Below are 12,439 nucleotides of genomic sequence, written 5' to 3' on the forward strand. Positions count from 1 at the left end.
CCTTTCCTTTCCCTACTTTTTCCTTTAAACCAAACATAGCTTTAAGGTTTCCTTTCCTTTATGATCATAGTTAATTGCAATGCAATCTTTACATTAGTAATGCAAGACATGAATTCTTTAAAAACATTTTTCTATTTTTTTGAAAGTAATTCCTTTTAAACTTTTTTATTCATGAGGCTAAACAACAAGAGGTAGCCCATTGCCCATCCCTAATTTAATCCCAAATCTCTCCAATACAACCAATCAGAGACCTTATCAAACATGGCACCTTGATTCTTTCTAAACTTGAGAAGGATAAATAGAATGTGCTTTTTTGGAAAGGAATCTCCTATAAGCTACTGCTTACCTTTACCATAACTCACACAATTATGGTCTAATATCTTCACATCTAACCTTGGCCCAGGAGTCATAGTTGGAATTAAAGATGTAGCCTTGGTCCAACTCACAACCCAAATTTAAAAATGAAAAGAAATTGCACAAAGTAAAGGAGATCATACAGCATTTTGAAAGGATATCAAAACAAATGATAAATAAAATTGGAAGCCCAATTAGTCAGGGAGTTGATAGAAGGAAGAAAAGAATACTCTTATGAATGTTAGGATTTAAACAAATACCATCAGTGGAAAAGTATTTAGGAGCCAAACTAAAATTTTGGAAAACCAAAAAAGTTAAAACAACTGGAAGCTATCCAAAAAATTGAAAATAGATTGACATCTAGGAGAGCAAAACTTTTATCACAAAAGGAAGAACTACTATATCCTAGGATGTGTTCTGTAGACCATAAAAAGAAGGTGGATTGTGTTTTTGTAGTATGCATGAACTTAACAAAGCACTATTCGCCAGACAAGCATGGAGATTATTTTCTTTCTCAGACTCTCTATGGTCAAAAGTGATTAAGCAAAAATATGTGAAGGATACCTCCTTGTTCTCATCAAGGAACAAGTCCTCATACTCGAAATGCTGGAAAAGAATTGTAGAAATATATATCAAACCAAATAAAGTGGAACATAATATAGCAAATAAAAGAAAGATGTAAGGCAAAAGTAGTTGATCTTTGGGTTCCCAACATACTAGATAGCATTCCAAAAATAAAATCTAAATCCCTGAACTTGCTGCCTTTCTGTCATGTGGAAGAGCTCAATAACAACTAGGGTGTTTGGGATCAACACAGACTCAATATGATCTTCCAAGAAGATTGAATTCCTCATATTTCCCAAACATTATTTTCCACTCACCTTTCTAAGGACACTTTACTACTAAAAAAACAAGAAAGGCACTTACACTTTCAGTTCGGGCTACAAGTTCTTCATTGAAAATCAACCATGCACTGTCCTCTCGACAAAGGGTAAACTAAAACATCATCTGGAGGGCCTAAACGCCATTGAGATTTAAAATATTCATGCGGAAGTCTTGGTGGATGGTGTTGAAAGGAAGGATAAACTAACCTGCTTCCTACCAAAAATAGGAAAAAAATTGCTTATTCAGTGACACAGGAATGGAGTCATGGTAGCATCTCTTCATCTCATGCCACCATGCAAGGGTTGGCGAAATAGTTGCGCATTTACTTTGAAGACACATAGAGGAGGCAATTGGGCGGGTTGGGTTGGGTTCGGTTTGGGTTGAGTGTTAACCCAACCCATCTAACCCGCCAACCCATTAATGACCCAATTAGATAGAATTAAATGGGTTGGGTTCAACCCAAATCAACCTAAATCCAACCCAACTCATTTAGATAAAATAATGAAAATTACACAAAAATAATAAAAATTGCAAAAAATAAAATAGAAATTAAGCAAAAACACAAAAATGCATAAAATTAATATAAATTACATAAAAATTGAAAAAACAAAAATTACAAAAAAAACTGAAATTGCATAACTATATAATAAAAATTATACAAAAACTTATAGAATGAAGAAAAATAACATAACTTACAAAAAAAAAAAAAGAAAAGCTAGAAATTGAAAAAATAAAAAGAACAAAAAGTTGAGAATGATATGAAAATCATAGGAAAACATAGAGAGTGAAGAAATATAATAGAAATTATAGACAATATAAATAGCTACCAGAAAAATTACAATAATTTGCAGAAAAACCGGTGTCGGGCAAATGCCTCTCAGCTCATATAAGGATACTTGTCGTTTAGATATCTAGCAAACAATAGTTGTAGCCCCATTGCACACACAACTTAATACTATTGATTCCAGATTCTAATGATCCTCTTCCCCACCCCCCCACCAAAAAAAAAAAAAAGTTGAACGGAGCTAATCCAAGAAAAAACCCTAACTCAAATGATGGTTTCTCATCCTCTAACAATCGATCTTCTTTCGAACTAATACTACTACCATTAGAGGTGTAAAATGGGTCATGTCAGCCATGACTTGGCATGGCCTGACACGAATTTGGACAGGCCCGACATGACGGTCCGTAGGCCATTGCAGGCCTAGCACAATCGTGTGGGTCGTGTTGGGCTTGGGATTTTAGGTCCACGGGCTAAGCTGACATGTTATGACCGAGCAGGCCGCCGCCAACGACCCTCATGCCAACACAACCCAACCCATAACCCATCCCAGCACGGCCTAACATAACCCATATATATTATTTTTATATTATATACATTATATTTATATAACATTATATAAATTATAATTATATAATAACATATAGTATATAATATATTAAAATAAATATTTTTTTAATTTTATTATACTAATTTATTTAATTATTCTATATATAAGAAATTTTATACATCGAAATTCATATAAAATTAAAATTTGAACTTTTTTGTCAAATTTTTAAATAAATAGCTTTAGTCTGATGCACGACCCAACCTGGCCCAAGGCTCGGCCCATGGGCCAGCCCTGCCCACGACACGACATAGGCCTAGGCCGTGGGACCTATCGGATCAACCCCCCAAGTTATCCCTAGGGGGCCATAGCCTGGGATGGCACGTGTGTCAGCAAGGCAAGACCCGCACTTTATGTGGGCCCATGACCCGTTTTACACCTTTATCTGCCATTAGATTAGGGTCCTTGTCCAAAGAGAGAGATTAGTAGAGGAAGAGGCTTTTCGCCCTCATATCTCAAATATGTAGAGAAGGAGACTTATCGACCTTATATATGAAAGTTGTAGAGGAGGAGGAGACTTGTTGCCCTCAAATTTCAGACTTGTAGAGGAGGAGACTTACTATTCGTAAAGGAAGAAAATTTGTCAAGATTTCTCTCCAAGATATAAACAAATGATGAAAAAATAGAATCCTTAATTGATGAATATTCGTTGACACCCATGACCCAACCTGCCCAAAGCATTTAAAATTTTGTTATTGGGTTGACCCACCTGCTAAGAATCCAATATTAAAAATTACAACCCAACCTGTCAAAAGAGATAAAAAACTATTATATAGTTTACAACAAATAGAAGATTATAACTAACTAGAGAAAAAACTATTATGTATAAAATACCACAAGAGACCTAACTAGTGAAAAAAGCAAAGCAATAACCAAGCACAAAGATTATAACTAAATATCTATTATATGTGGACGGGTCGAAACAAACAAAGCAGCAACAGGTTTTATCATCCTAACAAGACCAAATGTTACTTTGTTTGCAGCAAGTAGAAGAATTAAAAGGCATTGAAAATATCTAGTCACTTTTTGGCTTTTCTGACTCAAAAGGCATTGTAAATACCATAGACATTAACTGGACTATCGAGTGGAGCATGAACGCCATATATACAAGAGAAGGTCAAAAGCCTTATGAGCGTTTTTTATGTTATTTTAGTAAATCATGTTAGTACAATGTCAAATTGTACTACCCACAATCTAGTATACTATGCCATGTAAGTATAATCACTTAGTTGATCATGAGGCAGCATAAAGTCTTCCAGTAATGATATTGACATATGAATGAAGTCATTTACTTTTGGAAAAAAGAAATTGTTTGGTTTATGGTTGAACTGGCCTTGGGTGTTGTGTGTCCCTTCCATGGCTGCCTTGTCACTTTCAGCCACATCGGCACCACATAAGGTGGATAAACGCGACCAAGGAAGGAGAACCCCAAACGGATAAGGAGGACGGCTCCAGTAGGGATCAAGACATATCCTGAAGACCTCGGTGGATGACATCATCCCAACAACCCTAGAAGCCTCATCCGAATAGGACACGGATCCTCAATTATAAATAGATAATCCCCACCCAAGGTAAGGGACTTTTGACTCTTCAGCATCCATAATGTTTTTATGCTTTTGCTCGGACCAGCACGTTGCCCGACCACCCACTGTCGTTGACTAACTTGAGTGTTGGAGTACCTACTTGGGGAACAACTCCTCGGGCCTCTGACCATATTCTTGTTTCAGCCCTTGGTGCGCAGCTTTGTCCTTCCACCTCAGCTTGGTTAGTTGGTAGGATTATTTGACTGTGATCTTGGTTTGGGATACCTCGAATTAGACAACATCAGATTGGTGTCGTTTATGGGAAATGAACAAAAAGTCATTCCCAATTTTCATTCAACACAATCAAGAAACATGCCAAGAAATGCATTTGATTGCTCCATAGGCCGATCTACATCTCAGGAACATGAAATTAAACTTAATGATATACTCTTTTTTTTGTAGTAAGGTAAAATTGAAAGGCCTATCGATAGCAAAGTTGCACTGAGAACATGAAAATATATCCATGCGAGTTTAGAGTGTCGAATGTGTGTACCTTTGGAGTTGAAGAAAACATGAATGAATTGGAATTGGATGGAAATTCATGACTATCGCATGTGTGTACCTTTGGAGTGAAAGATGATTTTCGTCCCCTTTGAAAATTCAAGACTACCTTCTTAACTCCTCGATTTGAAGCACTGTGTCTACTCATGATGAACTGGAAATCGCTCCAACGGCATCGGCCAAGAACAAAGAATCCCACAAACAAAATAAACAATATATACAAAAAGAAAAACAACAGATCTGATTAAGATACCACCGAATTCGGGAGGGTTCCACCTATATCAACTATGACTTGGGAAGGCATTGGATTGGGTTGACCTCAAATTGTTTTCAAATGAGAATGATGCTGCAAGAATGTGATATCTCGAATCCAAACAAAAGCATGATAGGGATAGGCTTTGGCAACACCAATATACGTGAAAGAAGAAAAAAGAGGCGACAAGATTCGTAGGCAGGGAAAAGGCCCCCCTCCCCCCTTAAAGCACTGTGACGTATCTAAATTCAAGAGATTGAAGATAAAAAGAAAACATGGCAGTGATACTCGGATCAGAATGTCGATCACAAAGTGATCCAACAACTGCTAGAGGTAGACTTAAAAATGAAGAAAAACAAAGAAGTGGATTGAAGATACCGGCAATTCAATTTAGCTACAAATACCACAGAAGGCAAGACAGGTACGCCATAACAGTGATTCTCGAAAGAAGAGAAAAAATGTACATAAAAAACAATCACCAGACAATCTAGCAGCTTCCTGAGACAAAAATCAAAACATAGAAAAATAGAGAAGTAGATTTATGATTAAAAATAAATGAAGACAAGAAAATAGACAAAGGGTGCATGGTAATCGTACAGACAAGAAAAAGGTGGAAGTCATTTAGCAAGAAACTAGGCATCAGTATTGGACTTCTAATGTTCCCTTCCGTGACGACAAAGCTATGCCTCTCCATTTGTTGAGGCAGGCTCAAGTAAAGGAATGATCGAAGAAGAAGAAGAAGAAGAAAAATAAAGGGAGAAAAAGATAGAGAGAGAGATTGCAATGAGGGTGGGAAGGGTTCTAGTAGTGAGACGGTGCTCTGTATTCAGATGGGACCAAAGAGACGAATCTAGTAGTGGTAGTGGTGGTGAGGAAAGAACAAACCAGGGGATGGGAAAAGTGTTCAGGAAGACTCCCACTATCGTAAACTTTTGTTGCCGCTGTCAATGAATTTTGGGGAACTCCTACTAGTCCAAGTTTCCATATCGGATTTGGTGTCTCTAGAGTTCTCAATAATGGTTACCGCATGAGGTTGGAGGCTCCTACTTGTTGAGTTGGGGTATGATGGCTACAATCCTGTGATCATTGTCTAATGATGCCCAAGGAAGAGGAAGGTAGACAGATGCCTTGTCATGACTGGAGTCGGTCGTGGGAAGTGGTGATAGGAGACCACACTAGCTTGTCGTCTTGATTACAATGAAAAATAGGAGGTTGGAACAAGGTCTTTGTAAATCTCTGCAAATCCTTTCCTTCAACCACCATCCTTAGCTCTCACCCAATGAAATTCTCAGAGATCGGAGATGGTAACCAGAGATTCTAATTTAAGCACCATGGCAAGGAAAAGGTTGGTTAGTCTTCGAAGGTCTAGAGGTGGTGGCGGGATAGAGAGAGGATGTGGGGAAGAGAGGAGAGAAGGGAGTTGTTTCTCTCTCAGAAATCCTAGGTCAAGGTTATATTATGTTGTCTATGGGGAAGAATTTCTCTCCTCCTTTTATAGAGAGAAAGTTAAGGTTATCAAGCAAGAGTTTCCTATTAAGAAAGAGGATCTTTTCTATTAGGGAGGGAGATATTTCCTTTTATTTGAATATTAGCAGATCATTATTAGAGAATCCTATCCCTTCAGATAGACTCATATGCATAATTTAAAAGCACACGTGTAACCGACATTTATTCCCGATCTGCTGTGATTCCACAGTTTTTTAACGGTGTCAGGTTCAAGGCAACTCTGCACGTGTCCAAAGTTCATCTCGAATCCATGCATGTCTTTATAGATCATCGTAGATTCATGCGTATCTAAGCATTATCGCAAGTTTATGTATGTCTAAGGTTTATTGCGGATTCGTGCTTGCCAAAGTTCATCGTAACTTGTTTTGATTATGAGTTCATCACAATCGCAGATCTGTGATGAACTTATCGTAAATGTGCGATGGGTTATGGATAGGCGTTCGTGTAATGTTTGTTTGACACCTTCTGTACTCTGGTAGTCTTAGTGACCACTATGTACCTACAATAGGAAGAAAATAATAACATACATGTCAAACACATTTACACGAAAGCAAACCAACTTATTACGTATTACTTGACTAATATTGGCTAAGAAGTGGATGGAAAACATCTCTCCCCCATGCATTTGAATGCAATCAATGGGCTCCCCCCTAGTTTTGCTAGTGCGCTTGTTCTTTTCCCCCCTTTTTATACAAAACACACTTTAGAATGTTTCTTAAGTAGTACTAGTCTAATCTCTACCATATGCCTTTTCTAAATAAAGTTGTATTATTAGCCTTGGTCTACACAAGTCCCACTCGCCTCTTCGGCATTGGCAAATAAGTCCCAGTCGTCTCTTTGGCATGGGCAGACAAGTCCTAGTTGCCTCTTCAGCATAGGTAGACAAGTCCTAGTCGCCTCTTCGGCATAGGCAAACCAGCCCTCATGCCTAAGGCATAGATAGTTCGGGTATAAACCCTACGACGTCTAGCCCAGTTCGGCATATAATAACAAGTTGGACCCAATAGCTCTAAGGTACAATCGACATCTAAGCGAGTAGCCTGTGTGTAGATAGGTCGGATATATACCCTCCAATGTTCGCTCACCTTGGTGTACAATATGCGAAGTTACCCCTACTTGTAGTCTAGCTCAGTAGCTCAGTAGTTTGAGGTAACCTACACTTGGAAAAATTTTATTTCGGTTACCCCTACTTGTAGTCCAGCTTGTTAGCTCGACAGTTCGGGGTAACCTACACATTTCGACTCCTACTTGGTTAGTTTGCCAGTTCGGGAATTATTTACACTTAGAACATTTTTGAACAAAGATAAGTCAAAATGTGTATTTCATTGATATAAAATTTTGAGTAAAAAAAAAGAAGAAATTCACTATAGACCGATCTTGGAGGCCCAGGTATACAATATAGGAGATAAAGAGGCCTCTATTCATCTTGGTGCTCTTCGCCCTTGTCCGAGGCTTCAGCAGGAGGGTCCATACACTCATCAGCACCGGTCTCCTCGACGTCATTGAGCAGGTCATTGTCGCTTTCTGCTTCAGAGTCCGAATCTTCAGCAGCTTTGGCAGCCATTTCCTCTATGACCCTCAAAGTAGTAATGGCACTAAGGTCAAGCTGAGGGAATTCACCTCAGGTCAGACACCTACTAAGCTTGAAGCCTTTGTGGTAGCTTTCTGTCCCCACCTCGATCATTTCCCTCAGGTACTCCTCTGAGGCCTTGTATTCCTCAATGGCCTTGACCTTGGTCTCCTCCACTGCATGAAGAAGTATCTCAGTCCGCTCCTTTACGGGGGCCTTGAGGTTCTCCACCTCCCTCTTCAATGCTTTCTTCTACTCCGCGAGCTCCTCCTTCTCGGACATCAGTAGTGTAATCAGCTCCTTTTAACCCGTGCATCCTTCTTCAACTGGTTTACTTCATTGTGGGCTAAATTAAGCTCGGCGTGAGCCTCGCGAGAAGATTCCTCAACTGCAAGAGCCCGCTTCAGATGCACCTTGGACTAGTAAGTCAAGGTGTGGATAGCGGAGTTCACATGCCAAGAGAAGAGAACAAGCGTTAGTACATGAAAAACCAAGTACAAGATCGAAATAGACAAGTCAAAAACTTACCACCATGTAGTGGGTAGCCGCTCGTACTCTGAGCTGAGCAACCGGTAGTTCGGCCCAACCAGCAACCTCCTCGGTGTACACTGCGCTTTTGTTCTTGAGTAGGTTGTATTTCAGAGTCAAAATGCTCCAAGCTGCGTCTTCGCTGCCTGAAGAAGTGGCAACTGCAGGGGCGGGCTCTGAAGACATTGCCTCATCGGGCGCGCGGGGCGGGGAGAGCTTCCCGGATTCCTCCTCAACCAAGTCAATCACAAGAGGTTGCTCTGCAGACGTTGACTTCTCGGGCTCTGGATCGGCAGCCAGTAGAGACTCAATGCGAGTTCTTTTGGCAGCTCGCTTCTTCTTCCCCTTCTTCATGCTGCCGAAGAGTTCGTCGCAGGGATTTTCATGGTTACTGCAATAAAAGCAAACTATCAGAAACAACACCGAAATAAAACAAAGACAACACAACAAGTGGCAACCTACTAGGACTTAGACCGGCTTGCATGAGCTTATCCATGGTCACATAGTCCTCGAACTTCAAACTGAGCTCTGCCCAAGATCGGAGTGCTTCCCTTCTCTTTAGGTTCAGCCTGACACTGAGATCTTGGATGGCCGCCCTCATATGGGTCGGGAAAGGCCACCCCTCAGTGTTGCGAACCACAAATTAATGCCTTTTCTAGGCCGGGACCTTGTTTGGGAGCTCGTGCAAGAGTTTATAGCTCGGACAAGGGGACAGGTAGTAAGTTCGCCTGTGTTTGAGCAGAACATAGGAATAGTTCTTCTTTATAGAGAGAATGGAAGAGAAGATATCAAGGTCAAGAGGAAGGTTATAGTCATGGAAAAGAGAGATGGTTACTACTACATTACGAATGGAGTTTGGGTGCAGCTGGTCAATGGTAATGTTAAAAAGCTTTATGACATCGACTATTAAGGGGTGAAGTGGAAGACGAAGACCAGCTATGAGTTATTCCTTGAAGATCATGATCTTGTCGAGACTGTGTTCGCAAGGAATGTTACCTAGAGGGATCCTATAGACTAGGTCGTTCGAAAGCCTATACCGGGTTACCAGGGATAGGAGTCTGTCCGCCGTCATTGTCGACGGGCCAAAGTTGTTCGGCTGCCAACCTCAATGCGAGGTGGAAGCCAGACCACCTGAGGCCCCTCGTGCCTCCCGGGGTGATTCCACCTCATGAGGATCGCGGACCGCATCTTGACCCAAAGTAGCTTCTTCGGTATGGCGATCTACAACCTGAGCCGAGGTACCTACCTCGGCCCTAGCGGATCCACTGCTCCCATCTAAAAGACTATCAAAACTAAAGCTAGACATGGAAAAGACACTGAATCGAAAAGGAGAGTAGGGAAGACTCACCAAAGAGAATCCAAACTGAAGGAAGATGACCTCAGGAAGACACAGGACTGAAGAGACACCGAGCTAAGGAACCTGAGCGCAACCTCAGACCGAAGGCTAGTGAATTTGTGGTGAAGCAAATGAGTCTCAGGCCCCCTCTTTATAGCTGTTGTGTTCGAGAATCAACGATCGAGATTAAAGTGATCCAACGGCTCCTAGGAAAATCGACTGCACAAGCCCCGATGTTGAAATCGGTTTAACGCGTGTTTTGACGTCCGCGGAGTTTATAGATCGCGTGATATCCGCGCGTAGACTAGACGCGACCTGGAGCCGAGTGGCCGAACAGGTTTGACCAATGATTCGCCCGACAAGCCGCCTAGACCTCGGGCCAAATCCACCTGGACTCGTTATGAACTCCCCACATCGGGTTGGGACCCTAGGCTCAGGGAGTGGAGAGCAATTGAGGGCGATTTGGCCCGACCTAGTAAAAAGGGGACATGTGGACACGACTTGACTAAGATGACAACTCAGCCTGACATGCCTAGTCCGCAATAGATTGAGCTCGGATATTCAACCACCTTGGTACAGAAACCAAATACCCCCTCACTCTTCTCTCACCTGAACCTCCAGAACCTTTATGTTTTTCAACAGCAGCTAAATCTTTAGAATGACACATGGCTATGGCAGAGGAATATAATACATTGCTTAAGAATGGTACCGGGGTCTGGATTGCACCGGATCCTTCTTATAAGTTATAATGCCATCGGTTGCAAATGGGTTTTTGAGGTTAAGATTAAGAAACGAGCTGGTGGGTCAACTGAAAAGCGCAAGGCCCGTCTTGTAGCTAAAGGCTTTCACCAATGGGCTGGTTTAGATTATCACGAAACCTTTAGCCTGGTCATTAAGCCCACTATTGTTTATTTGGTTTTATCATTGGCTGTGGCCCATGGTTGGCCCTCTCATCAACTAGATATCTCCAATGCTTTTCTTCTGATGACTTACATGAACAAGTGTACATGTGTCAACCTCCTAGCTTTATCGATCCTACTATCCTACACATCTTGACTTTGTTTGCCTCTTGTGCAAGTCTTTGTTTGGCTTCAAAAATGGCTCCATGCACTTGGTCCACTGCATTGCCACGTCACAATGCAACATGCATCAGATTCTGATTCCTATGTTTGCATCCATGCAGTATTACTTAACTTCCAATTTATAGGCCTCCTAGACATAATGAGAACTCCAGTGGTCCAACCAACGGCGAGCAAACAAATCAAGATGTTGAGTTAGAGAACCTCCAATTATACCTTATCATGAAGTCCCCTCCAAACCCTGTGTGTGGCTCGACCAGTAGTTGTATCAGCTTCTTTGTTGTCGTCTACAGTCACCTGACCAGCAAAAGAGAGGCTTTAGTTTAAGGAGTCCCATATCACCGAAACTGTCAACCGAATAGATGTACATACTCCATCACTGCCAGTCCTTCTAGTTGTAGACAAAGTATAATATGCCCCATTGGCACCTCCATTAGTAATAGTGGAACTCTGAAAGCTATAATTACGAGCCTGGGGATGTGCTCTATCTGTACTAAACATGCTTGCTCTTCCTCTTTGAAAGATAAAACACAATGAATCTCTACTTCAACAGTATTACAAGAATATGAATATAATAGCAACTACAAGAGTATGAATATAATAGCAACTACAAGAGTATACATATAGTTTTAGTTTGTAATTACAGCAAAGACTTAACCTTGAGATTCATCATCTGGATCCTCAACATATGGTTCCTTTGACCAAGATTGCTTCCTAGGGTTTTCAGTCTTCTCTTTGGCTTTGGCTCCTTGTTCTTCTTTGGCCTCATCTTCAGATGTTATCTCTTTGATAATCGGCCCCTTTGGTTTACTAGATTGTGCAGCTTGATGCTCCAGGAATCGAGGTGGATGCATATCTGAGTATCCAAAAAACCTTGAACTTTACCCAAACATGTTTGGTCCCATCATACTAGATTCAAACATGCTTTGGAATGGACTAGTGAAGAAAGGATCATCAAAAGGGTCCCTTGCCCCCAAAAGGCTAGAGATTAGACTCCTGTGGCTACCAAAGCCACCAAAACCACCAAATTCAGCAAGAGGATCGCCAAAATTGAAGAAATCACCTCTACCTCTCTGCATTTTTTTCTATGCACTTATTCCCTAAGAAAATCCATAATAACATAACATCCCAAGGAACCATAAATGAAGGAAGATTTAATAAAGCGAATAGATTAAAGATTCAATAGGAAAATGAAGGAAGATTCAAGAAAACCCATAGGACAAAGAAATATCATACGTAACTCTTATGAAAAGGAAAATAGATGGATTTGGAGTTCAGATCTCTCTTCCGATGAGGGTAGTGACCTAAAAATGAAAAGAAAATCAAAATAAGAGTTCGATGCGCCTGCTCCCAGAGAGGTCAACATGTCTTAGGCTCTTCATATTTCCAATATTTGCTGGCAATTCTTCAATACCACCACAATCTATAAGTTTCATGGTCTGCAAATTTTGGAGCT

At 40.8% G+C, this 12,439-nt stretch overlaps 1 protein-coding gene and 1 pseudogene across 4 annotated transcripts in view; one reads left to right on the forward strand and one right to left on the reverse strand.

Annotated features, from left to right (window-relative positions):
- LOC104613024 (putative disease resistance protein RGA3) overlaps window positions 1-12,439 on the forward strand; it is a 97,896-nt gene that overhangs the window by 49,091 nt on the left and 36,366 nt on the right. The gene's annotated exons all lie outside the window — the stretch shown is intronic.
- LOC148802782 (uncharacterized) lies at window positions 7,888-12,062 on the reverse strand (annotated as a pseudogene).

Source organism: Nelumbo nucifera, chromosome 2 (assembly GCF_055504915.1).
Source record: "Nelumbo nucifera cultivar China Antique chromosome 2, China Antique-T2T, whole genome shotgun sequence".
Lineage (NCBI taxonomy): Eukaryota > Viridiplantae > Streptophyta > Magnoliopsida > Proteales > Nelumbonaceae > Nelumbo > Nelumbo nucifera.